The sequence below is a fragment of the Gambusia affinis genome, linkage group LG02, assembly GCF_019740435.1.
Source record: "Gambusia affinis linkage group LG02, SWU_Gaff_1.0, whole genome shotgun sequence".
Classification (NCBI taxonomy): Eukaryota; Metazoa; Chordata; class Actinopteri; order Cyprinodontiformes; family Poeciliidae; genus Gambusia; species Gambusia affinis.
This window is the reverse complement of record NC_057869.1, coordinates 28,131,122-28,144,988: the sequence shown is the minus strand read 5'-3', so window position 1 is coordinate 28,144,988 and position 13,867 is coordinate 28,131,122. Positions and strand designations below refer to the sequence as shown.

General features: G+C 39.6%; 1 protein-coding gene across 3 annotated transcripts in view; it reads left to right on the top strand.

Annotated features, from left to right (window-relative positions):
• The first annotated feature begins 2,427 nt into the window (after positions 1-2,427).
• LOC122847129 (myocyte-specific enhancer factor 2A-like) overlaps positions 2,428-13,867 on the top strand; it is a 46,814-nt gene continuing 35,374 nt past the window's right edge. For 2 of the 3 annotated variants that reach the window (XM_044144525.1, XM_044144510.1), the window contains exons 1-2: positions 2,428-2,556; positions 10,418-10,503. The gene's annotated coding sequence lies outside the window, so the exon portion shown is untranslated. The remainder of the gene's footprint in view (positions 2,557-10,417; positions 10,504-13,867) is intronic. The other variant, XM_044144517.1, reaches the window with a different exon arrangement.

Here is a 13,867-nt window from a genome sequence, read left to right as displayed (position 1 = left end):
TGTTGTGCTTTTCCAGCTCGAGCATCAAAGCAAAGAAAATTAAAGAACCAAGATTTTAAAAAAAAAAAAAAAAAAAAAAGGAGAGGGGAAAAAAAAAAGCCACTGCGAAAATAAGAACGTTAAGATAGTCACGGCAACTTAGACAAGACACGAGTTCTGCTTACACATATTGGAGTTGAATCTCCCCCTGCAGCACCTCTGGAACAACGAGGAGCTCAGTGATGCGCCTGGAACGTTCCCGGCGGCGTGGCCCGCTCCAAGCCCGCCGCCGCTGCCTCTCGATTGGCTCCGGTGACCTCACAGTCACAAGCTTCTCCTCCAGGCTGAGGCTGCATAAAATTATCAATAGTTCAGTTATTACACTTGGCGTCTGCATGCGAGGTTGTGTATTCTCCAAGGAAAAAAAGAAAAAACATTCTTTTTGTACGTCTCTCTTTTTCTTTGGTGCTACTTTGTGATTATTTGTATCGTTTCTGTAAGTTTTGCTTCCTCGGCTTGAAATTGTGTGACTCTTTCAAATGGAAATAACGTCCTTATTTAAACTCCCTTTGTTGCAATTGTTCTCATTCTGAAATGAGGGAGGAGAAAAGACAAAACTGGGAAAAGTTTTCCAGAACAATGCCGATGGTGCAGGCCTATCAATCAATGAGGTTTATTTGTATTTCAGCAGCAAGGCGGTTCAAAGTGCTTTACATCATAAAAACAGAAGAATACAAAGTCATAGAACGCACTCAACAAACGGGAAAACCAGTAAACATTGCGTTTTGGCAAGTGCCATTGTTACACATCACAATGTTTCCAAAGCCACTCTGAACAGCTGGGTCTTTAGTCCAGATTTAAAGGCACTCAGTGAAGAAGAAGAGTTGTGACGGCAACGGTTTAGTTCCACGCAGAGAAACGGAGCAGCAAATGCTCTGCTTGTTCAGTGAGTATTAATAGAAATACTCAGAATCAGTGTTTTGGAAACCCAGACAGAGTATGCTGCAGGTACCAAGAGAGGAACTGTGTCGCTGGATGAGGAATTAAGCTGTCCGGCGAAGGCCTCACAGGTTTCTTAGAGAACACTAGAGAACAAAACGCAAAAGAAGACCGAGGAACTGAGCAGGTAGAAGAAGCTGCGAAGGAGTTTCGATTCAAAATGAGCTTTGTAGCAAAAAGCTACCAAGACATGGCCTGGAGAGAAGCTGGGGAAAGCTTTCAGACTGTTGCAGAGGATCAACTTTCAGCAGGATGACCGGAAACGCAGAGGTGACGTCATCAAGATTCAAGCATGTTCATGTTTAGAAATGACCCAGTCAAAGTCCAGATATACATTCTGTTAGGAATATTAAGGCTTGACAATGACTCATCCTCCATGGTGGGCCTGACAGATCATTCTCACTCTTTTTTGTGAGAATTTATTGTTCAGACAATAAATTCTAAATTATGTTTTAAAGCCTATAAAACTCTCTGTACCGTCAGGATTGTTAGTTTTACTACTTTTCTCCACTTTTTGTTCAATAAGGGTGCATAAATAAATATCAATACATTTGAGGATAAGGCTTAAAGCAATCTCTGTGTGCATTACAGTGATACAATAATTTATTACAAATTATTAGTTTTTCAAGGACAGGATTTGTGTTTGTGGAACTATGAGTTTCCTAAAAATAAGTAATAAATAACTTGTATCGTCATTATTAATAGTACCACAAAAATATCGTGATAGAACTTGAAATACATAACCCAAACCTACTTTAGAGTAGCATTGAATAATGTTAGCCTATAGATGTGTGTGAAGGTAATAAGAGACATAACTGCAGCTATACATTAATGTAAACAAACAAAATGCCATCCTTTTCCTTCAACTTCACAATCTTTAAATCATTTCTGTTGCTCTGTCACTTAACCTGACTCATTATTATGACCATTTTTAGCGTAAGAACTTTGGTTTAGTCTGTTGATACATTCCAATTAATAATGAAACAGCATCCATTATTCGCACTCGAAAAAAAATCTGATTAAACGCAGGCGACTTGTTACGTGCTGCTGTTTAGTAATTCAAAATCACACTTTATGTAATGGTTACGTTTACTGAAAGTAATTTTGTACTGAATACCGAAAATACTTAAGTAACTATCGCCCGCCCCTAAAAATAACAATGCAGTACTTCTAAGTTTTTGGCTGAAGCAGCATAACAAACTGTGAAATTGAGTGTCAGGACGTTCGTAAGTGGAGGTGGATGGATGAAGAAAGGTGTCTTCAGATATTTTCATATATGTATATATATTTAAAAAATAGTTCAGTCTTTGTTTTGTCCCTTTTGTCTAATTTTCTCACGTGTAACTTTCAGACCCACTCTCACATCGAGGATAAACCAAACTCATGTTGGACGTCTGTGTGCGGACGTAGCTGCACGCTGGCTGCGGGTGGGCGGAGCTAAGCGCGTAGCAGCTCGGAGTTTGTCAGTTTCCTAAATATAAGCGGACGGACATTGTCTGTGTGTCTGTCTTTCTGCCCGGGACGCTTAGAGATAAAGACGGCATTTATACAAGCTGCTTTTGAGGGGTGGGCAAATCGGTAAGTGGAGCCATTTTTGTTCTTTTTTTCTTTTCTTTCTTCTGTTTTTAATAAGTGAAAGTCCGTTTACAGGGCTGCTTTCTGTGCTGTAGGGAGAGTACAGGGGAGGAGACCGCTACTCTTCATCCAGCGCTCCGATACAAGTCTCGGTTCAAATATGTCACTGTGTGTTTCTAGCACTTGGAAACTCACCTTAACACGCTTTAATGTGTGTATCGCAAGGTATTGGTTGGTGCTGCCGCGTGCCTGAGGATGTGTTTCTGTACATGCTGTGATCAGCCGACGCATCAACATGATCAAACACTGTAACTTATTACTGACACTGTACGCCTCGCGCTAAAGTAGCCAAACACTGTTTCACACCAAGGGAATCACTATGACGACCTGACGAAACGGGTTACAGCACCGAATAGTTCTTCAACTTGTTACTGAGAGAGAGAGAGAAAATAAATATTCCATCCATCCATCCATCCATCGATCGATCGGACCAATCAAATCTAATAATAGATTTAAATTTCCATACATTGCGACTTGAGAGTTAAGATAAAATGCAGCCTAATTGCCTAATTTAGTTTATAATATCAAAAAAAGCATTGCAATAATAGAAATTAAATAAATTATAAAGAAAAAAATAATCATACAATGAATAGAAATCCAATAAGGAATTGCTTTTCTCCCTTCTGGATAAGATCAAGCATGGAAATCCAATGAGGAGATAGTTTTTTTTACCCAATTGTAATATATTGAATCAGTTGTTTCTTAATAGATTTTATACTAGTATGCTAGCATAAAACTAGCATAGTAGTAGTACACTAATATGCCATCTGATAGTAGTATGCTACTACTAGGATACTATTCAAATGTGCTAGTTTCATACTGGTATATTCTGCTCTACAGGGTAAAGGGCAATTACGTGTCACTTTTAGGGTTAAAATTTTCTAGGCAGTGGAAGCAAAAATGTGTGACACTAATTGAAAACCATCCCTAAAGCTTATTTACTGAAATCCGTAATAATATTTATATTTTAGCTTTTATTATGTGACCATGTGTGCTCCTGATCTATAAGGCTGGGTGATGTGACAATGTTTCACCTTGAGGGATTGGAGCAGGATGATTAGTTTCCAGTTTAGAGAGATCGTGTTGACGTCTCCGCGACACGTTCCTGCTCTTCGGTCTGACACAAACCTATTTTTTTTCCTGCTTTTCTTTTTGTAAATACATTTTTACAATAAAGCAAGACCGCAAATAATGTTGTCAGAGTCAGTCTTCTTTTTCTTTTCCACGGCTATGCAAGGTTACGTTTCTTTTTTTGTTTGTTTGTTTGTTTGTTTTTTATTATTAAGGTTCGTCCTACCGGTTCTGTTTTGGGGACGATTCTGTTTTTAATATGTAAAGGAGAAAATGTGCCGACACTCTGGAGTTGTTTTAATGAGATGTAAGTGAATGCACCGTTAAAAGCTCAGCTGTTGAGACAATAGTATCAGTTGCATCTCATGTGCTGCGCAGCGTTTTGGGCTGGTTGACTGCTGCAGGCAGTTGGATTTGGACTTTATCTGATTAATTTTTTTTTTTCCAATGATGTTTACGTTCAGCTTGTTGTTCCAGAGTAGTACTTGAGCTAAGTTCAGAGTGAGCTACGTACCTCACTGCTGGTGAAAAATGTGAGCTCTGACATGACGCTCTGGTTTGGTTTACCTTTCTTTCTCCACTGGAGCTGCTTGAGAAATCCTGATGTTCCCAAATAGCAGAGTTTAGCGACGGCTTTAAATCCTCTCTGTTTTCTTCTGGCGTCACTTTTTAAATTTGCTCTTTTTAAAAGTTACATCGAGCACTTAGTCCCTCACGTAAACAATTTGCATATGTTGTGGTGTAAAACAATCTGTATTTGTTCCTGATTGGAATTAAAATAACATTTTATTAAACTCTGCTCAGAGATGTTCCTTCAACCTCTGTTGTATGTTTTTTTTTCACATTGGGAAATTGAAGTAAAGTACTGCTCATGATTATTCTAAAACAAATGAATATTTCTTTCATATCGCTAAAACCCATTTATAACCATCCAACTACACATAGCGTAGCATATGACAGTATATTCATTTAGCAGAACAAAAACAAGAAAGTCCTTTTGACCAAACACCTTCTGTAAATCATAAGCCATACACAATAATAACTTGTGCTGCATGATAAACCGTCCCAATAAATATTGTGATAAATGATGATATTGTTGTTTTGGGAACATTTTCAAACAAGTTTGCCCTCTCACATGAACTTTAATTCAGTAAAAAACTCTTTGGAACTGGACGATATTTAAAATCTCAACAACCAAAAACCAATAAATGATACGGGCACAAAAATCTTCTTGCAACCGAAAATATTAAATCTGTGCAAACAAAATTTACCTTCAAAAAAATAATAATCGTCAGAGTGGAAATTATTGAGCTCATTTTAATTTATCGTGCGATTAACTAGTTCATTGTTTGTTGCGACAGGCTCACGCCAAATCAATGTGCTTTTAGTTTGCACGAAGAAAATGTTCATTTGGTTTCAGTCGTGATAAAACCAGAAGCGGGTGCTTCTCATTGCACACAGCAGTGTTTTACTTGGAGTGCCGGTCGTTCTCCTCTCCTTACGCTCCGGTCCGTTGCTGCATCACTCACAGTGTTGCATCGGCTCTCCAGCACAGAGTTCCTCTCTCTGTTAAAGCTCATGTTCTTGAAGCAACAGTGGAAAGAGTTTAGGCTAAACTGTCCAGATGTTCCACAGAACATCTGCGCCGTTCATGTGTGAAAACTGCTTAGCCCTGTTTGCCGATCTGTGGTTGGAGCTGACAGACTAATAAAAACAGAGGGAAAACTTTACCATCAAAGGGGAAAATGAGTCAATTATCGTAGTTCAACAGTACACGCCGCTGCCGTTTAAGGGCTTTAATTTAGCCCTTTGTGATGGATTTTATGCACAGAATGGAGCCCATGAATCCCCCATCTGCTATATATTTTACGACCAATTAGAACGAGGCATAATGCTTACTAAGGGCTTTTTTCAAAAGTATAGTTACAATACACGTTTGAGAGATTTGTGTAACTTAAGTTGATCTGAATGTCCTGCCAGCTAACGGTACGTTTTTGGTATTTTAAGATGATCTACCGTTCCCCACCACACTCTTAATTTTATCCCCTTTCCACGACATTCACACACAAAAAAGAAAAAAAGATCATTACACGCTAGCATGACTCCATGTTTTTATGTTGTCGCTTGATGTGGGAATGAGAGCTATATTTTACCATTTTCTTAGAATGAATATCTATAACAACCGATTGTAGTAAATTTAATCAACTCTACGAAAACAATTGATGAAATTACCTTGCTCTGATTTTTTTTATTTATTTATTTATTTATTTTGAAGTTTCTGACAATGTATGAAATTAAAACAAATTATTTTTGAGCTTTGGTTCTAGAGGTGAAGCGGAATTTTGTGGCATAAAACGCCACAATATATTATCTTGGAAAGTTTTATCTTGTTCCTGTCCGAGTGACTTCGCTTGACTTTGACTCTTATCCTAACATTTCCTGAGTTGGAAAGCTAACATTTCGAGGGCGTCTACTTGGTCACATAAACACTGAAGAAGCTACCGTCACTTTTAAATCACAGGTGTGGCTGAGTTTTTATTGCCAGGCAAAGATACAAAGACAAAATACAAACAATTTGTTAAGCTCTGTGAAAAAATATTTCCATACATTTTGCCTTGGTAGCAACACTGAAGGTAGCATCTGAGGTTTCTTTCAGTGATAATCTAAAGGATTATTTCAATGTTTTTTTTGTTTTTTTTTAAAGGGTCCATATAATTTTTTGCAATTTTTTTCTTTTCAACCTGGCTCAGGATTATAGCTAATATTTAAATTCCCTTCCCGGACCTCAAATAAAGAAATACGTAACGAGTAACGATGAGCACAAAGCAGTCCTGAAAGGACGTTAGCAGTGTAACGTTAGCCGTCTGCAGTTACATTTGGATCGCAGAACATGGGCTGTATTGAAATCAGTGGTGCCTTTTCAGGTCATAGTATTGACATTCCTGAAGTCTAAGAAGTCCAGCTGTTTGATAATCCGGTGGGAAAAAGGGGTTTTCATCAGATTTTGTCTTCAGGTTTTGTGGAAATCCACCTATCTTATGTACGTTTGATGTATTTTTGTTTCTTGCATTGAGGTTTATGTCTCTAAAATATTACAGTGTCCCTTTAAATGAATCTGGACTGTTTTTGATCAACTCTTGTACAAAATGTTAAGTGACTGGTCAAACTTGGTTGGCTGGCCCAGACTTTAGAAAGGACTTATATGGGCCGGAGCCCAGGGCCCCATTTTTATTTTTAATTTTTCCGGGTGAGAAAAATAAAAAATAAAGAGGCGGGATTCACCCTGGATAGGTCGCCAGTCTGTCGCAGGACATCCATATAGAACTCAAAGAATTATATTATATCATTTTTGATGAGACATGAACATCCATGTAAAATAAAAATAAAAAAATCCCCATTCTACAACATGATGTGTCTTCCGGTCTATCCAAAAAAACTCTGCAAACTGTAGTAATGGTTAGCATTTATTGTACTCAAGTCAAATTGATTGTGAAAAATTTCTTCTCCTTATCAGAATTTTGAATTATCGTCATAAATTAACATTTTTGAGGGTAAATAAAAGAAAAAAACAAAACTGACAGTATGGTCGGAAGTGTTATTTTTACTATTTTCTCCACTTTTTGTTCCACAAGAGCATCAGTAAATATCAGTAAATTCAAAAATATGATGAAGTGCAGCGTTTTTAAGTGAGTGGTGTTGTAATTGGAAAAGTTTTTCAAGAACAATGTTTGTGTTTGTGGCACTACAAATGCTGTGCCATAGTCACAGCCATACAGGTACCTTCGGTAAAAAAAGAAAAAAAAGGAAATTAATGTGTTTTTTAATCATAATTTTCAATGTTATCACAATAGTACCGCAAAAATATCGCAATAAAATCCTAAGTCCATATTGTCCATCGCTAGTGGGAACACATTTTAAAAAAATGTGTAACTTCGAATGAGGGCTTCCATCTTTATCACTTCTCCTTCTTCTTGTTCTTGTTCTTCTTCTTCTTGTTCTTCTTCTTCACTGCTTTTAGTTTTGATATTTCATCAGCTGGGCTGGCAGCATGTTCCATCAGCTTCAATTATCCACCCTGTCAGCCGACCGCCGTCGCCTGTCTGCTGGCTTTAGTGATTACAGGCTTCAGGGGACAGGTAATCAGGTCATGGTTACGCTGTCACCGTGACGGTCCGCTGAGACAATAAGGAGCATGTGGGATGAAAGAGCGCTTCCGTCTTCAGCCACTAATGTCACGGCAACCGAATACATCTCTGCCACGAGTTGCGCTCCGGTGCAGATGTTAGAGGAGGCTTGTTTTCTGACAGTGTTTGGGCTCTGGCCGGGCTGCTATGTGGCACCGATGCACAACATTTCCTAATGCAAGGGCGGGTGGAAAGTTTCCAGCTTGGTCCGTTTGGCATTGTGTCTCTGCTTTTCGTAAATGATGCAATCCAGTTGGATTCATTCGATGGAAATTCGACGCAGGCAGACAGGCTCTTTGCAGAAGAGTGCGAAGCGGTCACACCTTGAACTTGGTCACCAAGGTTTGAGTCTTTCAAAGTTTTAAACCACTGAGGCTGTGCTGTCATTGTAGGTGGTAAAATGTACTGATGCCCAGTGAACATCACCACATTTTGTAGCATCGCAACAGTGTGATTCTCTGGGAATTTACGTGACAACCAACGAAAAACTCAGGCTCTGTCCACCAAACAAGAGCATGTACAAACAGCTCTCAGTCTTCAGATTTTTGTATATATATGGGAAAATACTTTAACAGGAAGTCTCTCATAAACAGAAAATGTAGGTGTTAATCTGTGACTCATGCCCTTTTGGATAACTGTGTTCTTCATTCAGTAAAGTTACACACGGTGGGTAGATTATCTGGAAAATTTACTCTAGTAACATTAGCAATGCTTCATAATAATAATACTCAAGTGAAAGTAACTATTATGGTGTAGTAAAACTAAGTATTTTTTCCCCTCAATAAAGTTACTCAATTAAATATAAGTGAGTCACTGTAACAGCCTCTGACTGAAGCGTCCTGTGTTGTTTTCTGTGTTCCTTTGCTAACAGGTCTACTGAGGTACTTGTGGTTTTCTTTCAGCAATAGGTTTCTTCTTACCACTCTACCAAGTTGAGTGCTTTTGCAAAAGACCATAGCAGGTTTTGGTGTTAGTTGTTGCTCACACTAACTATTTCTTTCACCATTTTAGATCCACATTTAGAACATGTAAATTAATAAATAAATGTGTTTTTTCTGCCCACATCTAAAATAGTTGGTTAAACCCAATTGATGGAATGGTTTGTCCGACTTCAGCCGCTGTCCGTTCTGTGTACACTCCATTTGTTAGTTTCGACAAGATGTATCTCAATTTTAATGTTTTGTTTTAGATGTGATCCTGTTAAATAGACTAACGGTGCATTCACACCGGGTCTAATCAGGTTTAATCAAACTCCAGTTCGTTTACCTATAAAGTCCGGCACGTTTGTGGAGGTGTGAAAGCGTAATCGGACTTTGATGCGGACCGAAAAATGCAAACACTAGTTCGCTTACAAACCTCGGTCTCGGTTTGGCTAAAGTGAATTCTGCCGCAGTTTAAATCCGTAAAATGCCACGCGGAATGGAGTTCGCTCCAAAAGCAGGAAGTGGACTATGGTGCAGGGCATTCTGGGTAAATACAACCAAAACAAACACATGAGTCTAACACTTACGAGAAAAATGGCTCATGGTCTTTTACCAAAGACAAAAGAGAAATGCTACAACAACTAAAATCCCACACCACTCCATTGTTCTTTCCGTTTTGTCACAAAACGGACTTCAGTCATGCTCTGTGTCGTCTTCTGAGGTTTTTGTGTCGTTTCCTTCAGTGGTTCTTGCTGAAGTGCCGCACCAAATGAAGAGGTGTGGACAGGTTTTTAAAGGGTCTGTTTCGTTCGACACAGTGCAGTGAGAAAGTGAACTGTTCCAGATGAAAATAAAACTAATGTTGCCATTTTGGTCCCCAGTCCAACAGTCTAGTGAACTATCAGGTATGAAAATATCCTGATTCTCCAATAGAAATACCATTTCTCTAACTTGCTGTCTAATATTCTACTTTACCATCATAGCCCATTTTATTGTCTAGAGTTAAAATGAAGTGATATTCTATGGCAACAATATTGTCATAAAACTAGAAGTTGTTTCTTCCCCCCCTCTTTTTCCTCTGATCATAGGCTATTTGGGGCCATGTGGTCAACAGTAAATGGCAACACTTTGGAAGGAAAGGCTTTACTGATTTTAACCAAAGTCAGAGAAAACAGAGGCTCCACTGTAGGTGTCTACTGGTCTTAAGTATTTTCATTGAGGGACTAAATTGACTCTTAAAAAACAGTTTTTCTAGTCAACTATATGGTCTCCTGCTGCAAATTCAAGCTCATTCGGGCTGATTACTGGTGTTGACGACTGAACTATTCCCCATCACTCCCAGCAGAAGTGATTCAAAGGTCTGGTCTGAATGTCTGGACCGGTGCTGAAGTTCGCAAAAGTCTTTGTACATTATTACAGTTGGTTCTCTCTCTCTCTCTTTCTCTCTCTCAAGTTCCTAGTCAAGAGCTGCTTATGAGATTTCTTCTTCACTCCAATTAAGAATTAAGTCTGTTCCTTTCTGGATTTAAACACGTTTGGGGGGCAAAAGCTTATAGTTTCATTTCTTGGCAATCACAAGTTCGAAAGACCTGGACCTAATCTCTTTCTGCCTCTCCTCTCTTTCAGAACCGTTTTGTTCTGAGGAAGTTTCTTTGCAGTTTCTCCACAGTCCTCTTTCTATCTTCACTCCAGTCCAGCTGCCTCTGACCAAGGTAAAAACAAAACGACCTTAATGCGAGTGTTTCACTTTAAACTGTTATCTTTTTCTCTACCACGATTGAAATGCATTTCTAGGTGCTCTGTCCCCCTCTCTGCTCCTAGGCTCATGGATGTTAAACTTCCTACAAATCTTGGAGATGTTTTCAAAACTTTCATGGTGGAACAATAGTAACCTTTTGGGGCCATCCAGTTTGGGGTCATTTGCAGTGAGATTTCAAAATGTCTCGCCAATTGTTCACCAGACAAACTCTTATTTCCCCCTTGAAACTACAGTAATGCACACAATCATAAGCTCAGGAAGGATTTTTTAAAAATATATCTTTGTTCATGGTCCACAGTGTTAACATTTTCCTTATTTGCAGAATAATTTGTAAAGCTTATATAAAATATTTGAAAAAACAAACAAACAAACAATACAGCTTATGAAGTTGAAACACCTAGCAGAATAATACTTCATGTTCTAGACTCAAGTACTGTTTTTTGGGGGGGTTTGTGAATAAATAGTCTCAGAAGGTTTGAGTCTTATCACTTTCTAAGAGGATTTTGATGGTGTCATTGCAAAGTATGATTGTTTTTGGCCAACGTCGATCATGACTGCTTGACTGTTACTGACAAGGGGGATCAGTGATTAGTTTCTCATGTTGGGAGGCAGAAAAAAATACCACAGTGCAGAAAATAAAGCAAAATAGAAATGCAACAAAGAGGTGGTGAAGAAAATCTCCAAGCTGGCAGGCTTTGTTAAACCACTTACTTGGGTTGGAACGGAACCAGCATCCCTCTCGCCTTACCCATATGTTAGTCTTGCTAACGTGTGTGCCGACACAACATGGTGCTGCGAGTAAATCGATGGCTAATAAAAACATCAGCGATGGGGATAGATTGACAGGCTGAGCAACAACATTCTTCTCCAGATCACACTTTAAACACACAAACGGTGTGTACATCCCAAGACTGTGGGTGCTTTACTCTCCATCTACTGGAGCTGCTGTGTTTTGCATGTTGCATGTTGCATTTACAGCTACGCTAAAAGTTAGCTGTGCCTTAAAATGGATTTCAGTGATTATAGAAGCCCACCACAGAATGCATGAAGGAGCATGAAAACTTCAAACATCACAGAAAAACAATGCTGACATCACACTTGCAACATCCTGCGGACAAGGGTACTATGTCAAGAATATCAATTTCATTGCGTTCTACTTTAGAGCAGGGGCTAATCTCTTGTTCTTTGCACTGTGCCCTGCTGGGTACTTCCTTCCTCTTCCTTGTGTTTAATGGAAATGTTCTGGTCTGTTGGAAATGAAGACTCTTCCTGTTCCAGTTGAGATGCTCCTTCCACACTCGGCAGACCGCTGACTGCGTCTGACCGCTGGGCCTCACACCCAGACCTGTGATGCTAAAAATGCAACAGAGCGGCTTAGAAATGACACTCAACAAATACAGAAATCAAACAAGACAATGTCCAAATATTAGCCTTGCCGTCCACCTTGAGGCAGTCGCATAAACCCGCCTTTGTCGATTGCCGTGAATAGGTTGTCGTTCGCTCTGCCAGTTGAAACAGCAGTGCCCGGTCTAGGACTAGATGACTTGGCTCAATAAACTTTCTGCTGATTTGAAAGGCTTATGTCCAGACCAGAGTGTGGTCACTGGCCGCTTTGGGCTTTTGCACTGGACTTCATGATTCAAACCTTCATTACTTCAGGTTCTGCTTCTAGAAACCCTTCTTTGGTACTCTGCTGACGACTGGTTTGTTGCAGCAACGCCCCCTTCTCAATCCAGTTTGAGTGCTTTTGACTTTTAGGAGTTTTCCTCTGATTCCTGCTTTGCCACATTGTGTGAACACAAGATTCTGCACCACTGCATGGCTGCTCCGAACCCCTGCGTCTGTTGTCTTGCTTTGTAGCAACACTCAGGTAGGGTAATCAACCTCAAAACTCACTGTTCTGATATTAAAACCTCTAAACTCTTTCTGCCCTGTGCGTGAACTTTAAGAATCCCTCCACTGTGTGACTCAGTAATCTAGGAGAAAGCAAAGCAAAGCTGTAAAAGATGTGAGGGTGTACGGGGGTGGAGCGGTTGAGACAGAGGGGAATAGCTTGAAGGTCCCTGATGATGACGCTTCAGAACTGCTTAGGATTCGCTTTGCAGCATTAAAAGGAGCTTTTTACTTTGCTGAAAGCACCGAATTTCAATGAGATCAAGAACAAACGTAAAACTTTTTTTATTTTTTATTTTTTAATTTATTTTAATATAATTTAGCAGATCAAAAGCTTGGGTTAGGGCCAAAGACACTTCACTCTCTTTGAGTGTGCAAATCTTACAATAGAAATGTACATGAAGACTTTAGGACACATATGTCAGAGTCAAGGCCCGCGGGCCACATCCGGCCCGCGAGAAGATTTTCTACGGCCCCTGGGATGATCTTGATTTATTATTAGAACCGGCCCGCAGCAAGCCGGCACCCCGTCTGAAAAAATGCGAGATGCGTTCGATCCTCACAACGCGCGCACCCCCCCCCTTCGATCCTCACAACGCAGTCCAAAGAAATTTACGAAGGCTTGGGCCGGTCCGCTGCACTAGACCAAATGCGTCATTTAAAAAAATCTCAATGAACATTCGATCAGTCCGGCCCTCGGCTTGTAGCTAAATTTTTTATTTGGCCCTCCGTCCATTTGACTTTGACACCCCTGCTTTAGGACCTTCTCTGTGTTGGGTGTCTAGAAACCTTCAGTCTTTATTTCTTTGTTGTAATACTTACTGGATAGTCGGACTGAAACTTTGTTTGGGCAGCATGCAGTAGCATGGAAGAGTTTTCCTATTTCTTTGTCACGTTACAGCCACAAGCTTCAATGTATTTTAATGGAATATTATCCTATAGACTGGGAGTTCACAGATAAATCGGCCCCGATTTCCTTAATTTTGGGTGATTGGCGGATACTTACACGAGAAACCGGTCTTTTAGAACCAACTTATCTATTTGCAAAGGTCTGAAAATCAGTCACTATTCCCTTTTTGTTTGGGAGAGAGGACTGAATAATGAATTAACTAATTAATGTTAACAATAGTCACCCCACTGTTGCCACCTTATTGACTTTACCGCTATATTTAGTGACTTTTCAGACAAAAATATTAGTATCAGATTCAGCAGGTCGGTCCTTTTAAAGATCGATGATCGGTCAGAAAACCGCAATTGGTGCTTCCTATGTAGACCAACACAAAGTACCACACAATTGTGACATGGATTTCAAAAAGTTTTGCAAGTGAAAATGTAAAAAGTGTGGGACACCCTACATGTTCAACCCCCTTTTATTCTCAGGCAACTGAATAAAATCCAAAGCCACCAATCGCCTTCAGAAGTCA